Source organism: Balaenoptera borealis (genome assembly GCF_965194805.1).
Source record: "Balaenoptera borealis genome assembly, chromosome: 2".
Lineage (NCBI taxonomy): Eukaryota > Metazoa > Chordata > Mammalia > Artiodactyla > Balaenopteridae > Balaenoptera > Balaenoptera borealis.
Genome location: NC_138867.1, coordinates 128,125,124 through 128,132,586, shown reverse-complemented (window position 1 = coordinate 128,132,586; position 7,463 = coordinate 128,125,124). Strand labels below are relative to the sequence as shown.

The following is a 7,463-nucleotide window of genomic DNA, read 5'->3' as shown; positions in this document are numbered from 1 at the left end:
AATGGGAGCCACAGATTGGCAAGTCCCGGTGCTTTCCTTCATCTCCCGTGAACGCCCAGGTTTTCCAGGTGCAGCCAGCATTGCAGCATCACGCAGACCTCGAGTCTCTGATAAGAGTGCGGGTTGGTGTTGGGCCCCGACCATAAAGGCTGGGAAGAAGCGGCAGGCGTTTGGTGAAGGTAGCTGTTCCAGCCTCTTCTGGGGTTTTGCTGGACAAGAAGTCAACTATCCTGAGCCCTACAGCGGAGGAAACCCAGTCAGCCAGCTGCAGAGCTCAGCTTCACTAAGTGCTTGTGTTTCTTCAAGGAAGGACTCCTGGCTGTGCTACCGTCAGCTCTCTGCCTTGCACTGTGGTTATCAACTTTCCTCCGATCAAGAGTAGGCAGGTACGTTTGACCTCCACTGTTTTTTCTAAGGTATTTTGCAAAATCAGAATTTGTGGAAGAGATGTAAAATTATGGTGCAAGGGAGGACCCTCAGTAAAACCTGTTTTGCCTGGCAGATTTTAAGGCTGATTCTTTATTTATTTTTTTTTAAATTATTTATTTATTTATTTTTGGTTGTGTTGGGTCTTCGTTGCTGTGCGAGGGCCTTCTCCAGCTGTGGCGAGCGGGGGCCACTCTTCATCACGGTGCTCGGGCCTCTCACTGTCGCGGCCTCTCCCGTTGCGGAGCACAGGCTCCAGACGCACAGGCTCAGTAGTTGTGGCTCACGGACCTAGTTGCTCCGCGGCATGTGGGATCCTCCCAGACAGGGCACGAACCCGTGTCCTCTGCATTGGCAGGCAGATTCCTAACCACTGCGCCACCAGGGAAGCCCCCTAAGGCTGATTCTTAACCACTGCGCCCCCAGGGAAGCCCTACACCGCCTGTTTTGGAGGGCAGTTTAACAGTGCCTCCACATTTTACTGGACCCATCCTTGGACCCAGCAATCCGGAATGGATCCCGCTCAGATGATGGCACACATGCACAGTCATTAGGTGCTCGGATGTGCACCGCAACGTTGTTTACAGTGGAGAAAAATCAAGTAACTAAAGTGTCCATTCAGTAGAGGAATGGTGAAAAAAAATTATGGTACGTTCATTTCATGAATACAATGTAGCAATTTAAAAACTGAGGTAGATCTCTATGTATTGACATGGAAAGACTTCTAAGATGTGTGATTAAGTGATAAACCCGAAGCCCCACAGTGCAATAAATAGCATTTGCTACTGCTTTTTAAAACCACACAGTATGGCTGAGTGGCTGGATGGATGGATCCATGGATGAGCATATAGCTGTGTGGACAAAGGTCAGGAAGGGTAGAGCATATACAGGATTCGTACCAGTGGCTGTTGCTGGGAAAGGGGCTGTGTTTGGGAGCAGGGTTTGTGGGGGGCACTTCCATCCGGGGGGAGAATAGATCCTTCTTTATGTATGACTATCTTGCAGTCAGCACTGGGGGCAAACAGGACTATAGCGTGCTGCTGGGAAGGGATTCCTGGCACTACTGCTCTCTGCCTGGGTTCTGTACCTGCTAGTGGCCAGCTAGCTGCTCTGCTAAGGGCCTTTGCTGTTCATTTCTTTCCAAATGCCCTTCTTTAGAAAGGACTCCATGAAGGGACTCTTCTTTTTGGACTCCATGAAGGGACTCAGTCTTGTGACAGCCTGCCCGAGGCACTGTAGGCCCTGGTGGAGTGTGTGCCCTCACCACAGACCCTGAGTGGCCACCTAGACCGAATTCATCTAGAGGGTCAGCTGTCGAGTTCCGGCTTCCCCGCTGTGGCCCTCCAGGCCCCTAAGTGCTCCTTTCACTTTTGAGAGAAGAAACAGCTCCTAAATCAGATGTCTTTCAGGGAGAGTAACCTTGTTAAAATGCACCTGTGCCTATATTGTCTAATAATCTCCTCAGGATTTTGGGTTAGAGTTCCACCTTAAGAGAGACAATATCAAAGGTTGCAGCCACTGAGGTACCAAAGGATCAATCAGGTTAGAACCCCAATCCCTGGGTTAGAGCCCCATGCCTTTTTGTTTGCCTATGTCTGCCTGTTTCCTTTGTTAGGATTGGCTAATAGGGTTTGGTTCTTGGAAGACTATAGCAAAAATTTCTGGAACCTGGATTAATGGGGGAGGTGGGGCGGTCCTCTGACCCAGGAGGTAAAAGCCATTGCTCCCTGACTAGAGAGCTTGCCTTACAGAGCTGTCGGGAGTTTTCACCTGTGCCTAATATAATTACCTGGTGGTATTGATAAAGGTGTGTATTATTAATGAAACCAGCCCAGATTACCTTGTCGGGGCGAGAGGGTAAAGGGGAAATGAGGGAGCGTGAAGCAGGTAAGTCTCCACCCCAGAAGAACGTAACCCGTGTCTGGGTTAAAGGAATTTCATACAACTGGACATTTTGGGTTTTCCTCACTGAGAGTTTGAACCCTCTTTTGCATGAGCCAAACTAGCAGGGAGTTAGCACTGAAATGCTTTTCAGTGTGTGTGTGGGTGTGGGTGTGGGTGGGTGTGGGTGGGTGTGGGTGTGTGGGTGTGGGTATGAAACTTTGCCGGAGAACCGAGCATTGGTGGTGATGCTAAAGGCCATATGCTATATGGAGGTCTTGGGCTGAATGTATTCTACCTGGAAATTTCCCAGGCCTGAGCTGAGCTTCTCTTTGAGCTCTGCTGGGGAGATAAAATGTTTCGATCATCTAACCGGAAGATTAAACCCCAACATGCCCACACAGGAAGCCAGGGCTTGGCTATTTCAACCTGTATACTCCTGAATTCCTCTCTCACATTCAGCTCTCAGTATCAGACAGCGTCCTCACTTTGGTTTCTTCAAGGTGATCCTGTCATTTCCTGCACCTGCCTCCCCATGAAGTAAGTTTATCCAGGTGGTGCGTGAGGCAGAGCCTGGGCTCTCCTAGGCCCCTCTGCAATAGGCACGGCTGCCCTCAGCACACGGGGGGAAACTCTTAGGAGCCTCTGACCACCGTGGCTACAGTCTCGGAACTGCCAGGACAGATTTCTTGGCAAACAGGCAGCACGCGTGACGTTTAGGCTACGTGCTTGGCAACCATCTTTAATGGAAACCTTTTCAGTGTTCCCTAAGGGAACCTTCAAGTCCAAGCTGGTCATCTTTGAGACTCTCCATCCTCCTTTGTGGCTTCTCCAGGGAATTCTTTTTTTTAAGTGAATGGCTTTTTTCTTGGCTGCGTTGTGTCTTTATTGCTGCATGCGGGCTTTTCTCTAGTTGCGGCGAGCGGGGATTACTCTTCCTTGTGGTGCGCGGGCTTTTATGGGCGAGGGAGGAAAGGCCATTTTCTAGAGATTTGCAGTCCATAGACTGTTCTCAGCTCTTGGGTTTGAAACCTGGGATATTGACTAAGACTTTGACTTAGGGGTTGCTTGTTTTCATGCTCTCTCTCCCCAAACATCCATTCTCGGGGGGACCAGCTAACCCCTCAGAAGAGGCACTAAGGTGGAGAGTAGTTGACGGGGCAAGCGGCCCGTGTGCCCAGGTGCTGCCTACAAAGGAACAAATGGGAGCCACAGATTGGCAAGTTTTGGTGCTTTCCTTCATCTCCCGTGAGCGCCCAGGTTTTCCAGGTGCAGCCAGCATTGCAGCATCACGCAGACCTCGAGTCTCTGATAAGAGTGCGGGTTGGTGTTGGGCCCCAACCATAAAGGCTGGGAAGAAGCGGCAGGCGTTTGGTGAAGGTAGCTGTTCCAGCCTCTTCTGGGGTTTTGCTGGACAAGAAGTCAACTATCTTGAGCCCTACAGGGGAGGAAACCCAGTCAGCCAACTGCAGAGCCCTGCTTCGCTAAGTGCTTGTCTTTCTTCGAGGAAGAACTCCCGGCTGTGCTACCGTCAGCTCTCTGCCTTGCACTGTGGTTATCAACTTTCCTCCGATCAACAGTAGGCAGGTACGTTTGACCGCCACTGGTTTTTCTAAGTTATTTTGCAAAATCAGAATTTGTGGAAGAGATGTAAAATTATGGTTCAAGGGAGGACTCTCAGTAAAACCTGTTTTGCCTGGCGGATTTTAAGGCGGACTCTTAACTACTGCACCCCCAGGGAAGCCCTACACAGCCTGTTTTGGAGGGCAGTTTAACTGTGCCTCCACATTTTACTGGACCCACCCTTGGACCCAGCAATCCGGAATGGATCCCCTCAGATGATGGCACACATGCACAGTCATTTAGGTGCTCGGATGTGCACCGCAGTGTTGTTTACAGTGGAGAAAAATCAAGTAACTAAAGTGTTCATACCGTAGAGGAATGGTGAAAAAAATTATGGTACATTTATCTCATGAATACAGTGTAGCAATTTAAAAACTGAGGTAGATCTCTATGTATTGACATGGAAAGACTTCTAAGATGTGTGATTAAGTGATAAACCCGAAGCCCCACAGTGCAATAAATAGCATTTACTACTGTTTTTTAAAACCCCACAATATGGCTGAGTGGCTGGATGAATGGACCCATGGATGAGCATATAGCTGTGTGGACAAAGGTCAGGAAGGGTAGAGCATATACATGATTCGTACCAGTGGCTGTTGCTGGGAAAGGGGCTGTGGTTGGGGGCAGGGTTTGTGGGGGGCACTTCCATCCAGGGGGAGAATACATCCCTCTTTATGTATGACTATCTTGCAGTCAGCACTGGGGGCAAACAGGACTATAGCGTGCTGCGGGGAAGGGATTCCTGGCACTACTGCTCTCTGCCTGGGTTCTGTACCTGCTAGTGGCCAGCTAGCTGCCCTGCTAATGGCCTTTGCTGTTCATTTCTTTCTAAATGCCCTTCTTTTTTTCTTCCCTGCCTCTGCCTGGCAAAATCCAACCCTCCCCAGGCTTGGCATTTATCCCAGACCAATACATTACCAGTTAGCTTTCCTTCTATAGCATTCAAACCAATAAAACCCCACAAATCTACAATAATAATAAAAAACATTCTTTTCTCTCTCATCTTCACCTCTGGCGGCTGACCTTGTTGGACTCAGTAGGGTTCACTCATGCATCTACAGGGCGCCTGGGGACCCTGCTCCAGGCTGGGCTTAGCACAGGTACCTTAGCTGGTGCAGCTCTGCCTCACATGTTTCTCATCCTCGCCTTAGGACCAACAGGCCAGCTCAGTGATGCTAGAAGCATCTTCTTGTGTCTCTCCAGAGATTTCTCCATTTTATCTAACTTGTTGAAGTGATGTACCTAGAGCATTTTACAGTATTCCCTTATTATCCTTTTACCTAGAGCATTTTATAGTATTCCCTTATTATCCTTTTAGTGTCTGTACACTAAAAGGGTGATGTTGGTGATGATGTCCCCTCTTTGATTGCTGACATTTGTAACTTGTGTCTTGTTTTGTTTTTCTTGAATATTTTATTGATTTTTTTTTTCAATGAAGTGGCTTTTGGCTCTACTGATTATTCTGTGACATTTTCTGGATTTCATTCATTTCTGCTGTTATCCTCTTTCCTTCCTTATAGTTGCTATGGTTTTAATGTGTTCTTTATCTTGTTTCCTAAGGTAGAACTCAGATCATTGATTATTTTTTCTTTCAGTTAAAAACATTTTTTAATTTCCCTTGGGATTTCTTCTTTGACTCGTGGGTTATTTATAAGGGTGCTGTTCAATTTCCACACGTTTGGATTTCCCAGTTATTGTCCTGTTAATGATTTCAAGTTTAATTCTGTTATGGTACAGGAAATACTCTGTATGATTTAGATGTTTAAACTTTACATGCTTTTTAAATTTTTAATGGTTTTTCTTATAGATAAGAATATGGTTCATCTTGGTGAATGTTCCATGTGTTCTTGGGAAGAATGTGTATTCTCTTATTGTTAAGTAGAGTATTCTCTAAATATCAATTAGGTCAAGTTGGTTTGTACTTTTGTTCAGGTCTTTTATATTCTTACTTTCTCTGTACTTGTACCATCTGTTACTGAGAGAGATGTGTCACCAGAGATTTGTGTATCTCTTCTTTCAGTTCTCAGTTTTGTTTCATTTATTTAGAAGCTCTCTTCTAAGGTGCATATACATTTAGGATAGTTGTATTCTTGGATAATTGACTTCTTTGTCATTATGTAATATTCTTCTCTATCCGTAGAAATATTCCTTGTTCTGATGTCTGCTTTGTCTGATATTAATACAGCACTCTAGCTGTTTTTTTGTTTTTTTTTGATTACTCTTTACATGGAATATCTGTTTCCATCCTTTTACTTTTATCCTACCTATATCTTTATATTTAAAGTGGGTTTGTTTTTTTTTCATTATTATTCAAGTATAGTTGATTTACAATGTTGTGTTAGCTTCAGGTATGAAGCAAAGTGATTCAGATATATATATATATATATATATATATATATATATATATATATATATATATATTTATATATATAATTTAGATTTCTTTCTGTTATTTGTTATTACAAGATATTGAATGTAGTTCCCTGTGCTATAAAGTAGGTCCTTACTGTTTATATATTTCATATATAGTAGTGTGTAGCTGTTAGTCCCAAACTACTAATTTATCCCCCCCTTCCTCTTGTTAACCATAAGTTTGTTTGTTATGTCTGTGAATCTGTTCCTCTTTTGTAAATAAGTTCATTTGTATAATTTTACTTTAGATTTCAAATATAAGTGATATATGATATTGTATTTCTCTTTGTGACTTAGTTCACTTACTATGATAATCTGTAAGTCATGTTGCTGCAAATGGCATTAGTTCATTCTTTTTTATGGCTGAGTGATATTCCATTATATGTGTGTGTGTGTGTATATATATATATATATATATATATATGCCACATCTTTTTATTTTTTTTTACATGTGGAATCCAAAAAATAGCACAAATGAACTGATTTACAAAACAGAAAGAGCCTCACAGACATAGAGAACAAATTTATGGTCACCAAAGTGGGGGAAGGGATAAATTAGGAGTATGAGATTAACAGATGCACACTACCATATATAAAATAAACAACAAGGATTTACTGTTATGGCACAGGGAACTATATTCAATATCTTACAATAAACTAATTATAAGAATTGAAAAAAAGTATATGTGTTTAAACAAATCACTTTGCTCTGTACCTGAAACTAACACAATACTGTAAATCAATTATACTTTAATGAAAAAAAGCAAATTATCACTAGAGTATGGACCATGGGGTCACAGGGAGAGATGGGGCTGAAGAGAGAAAAGGGTCCAGGTCACAGAGGGTCTAAATGGTGAGACTTGTATATTCTGATCATCTCCTGCTAACAGTGGGATCTGCAGAAGTGTGGGACACAAGGGGCCTAGGGTTCAACCAGCTCTAATACCAACCAGCAAAACTGCAGCAGGTTCATCACTTCTGTTCTCATCTTCTCAATTACCATATTAGTATGATCAAGCTGACCCATCTCCTAGCAGCAAAGGCAGGAATTAAAGCAACCCAGGGCCCCACAGTGCTAAGATGCTGAGGACAAAGCTTGCTGTTCTGCTCTCTCAAGAATA

General features: G+C 44.1%; 1 protein-coding gene across 1 annotated transcript in view; it reads left to right on the top strand.

The window, feature by feature from the left end:
- Window positions 1-344: 344 nt before the first annotated feature.
- CSF1R (colony stimulating factor 1 receptor) overlaps window positions 345-7,463 on the top strand; it is a 78,124-nt gene continuing 71,005 nt past the window's right edge. The window contains exon 1 of the mRNA XM_082381454.1: window positions 345-386. The gene's annotated coding sequence lies outside the window, so the exon portion shown is untranslated. The remainder of the gene's footprint in view (window positions 387-7,463) is intronic.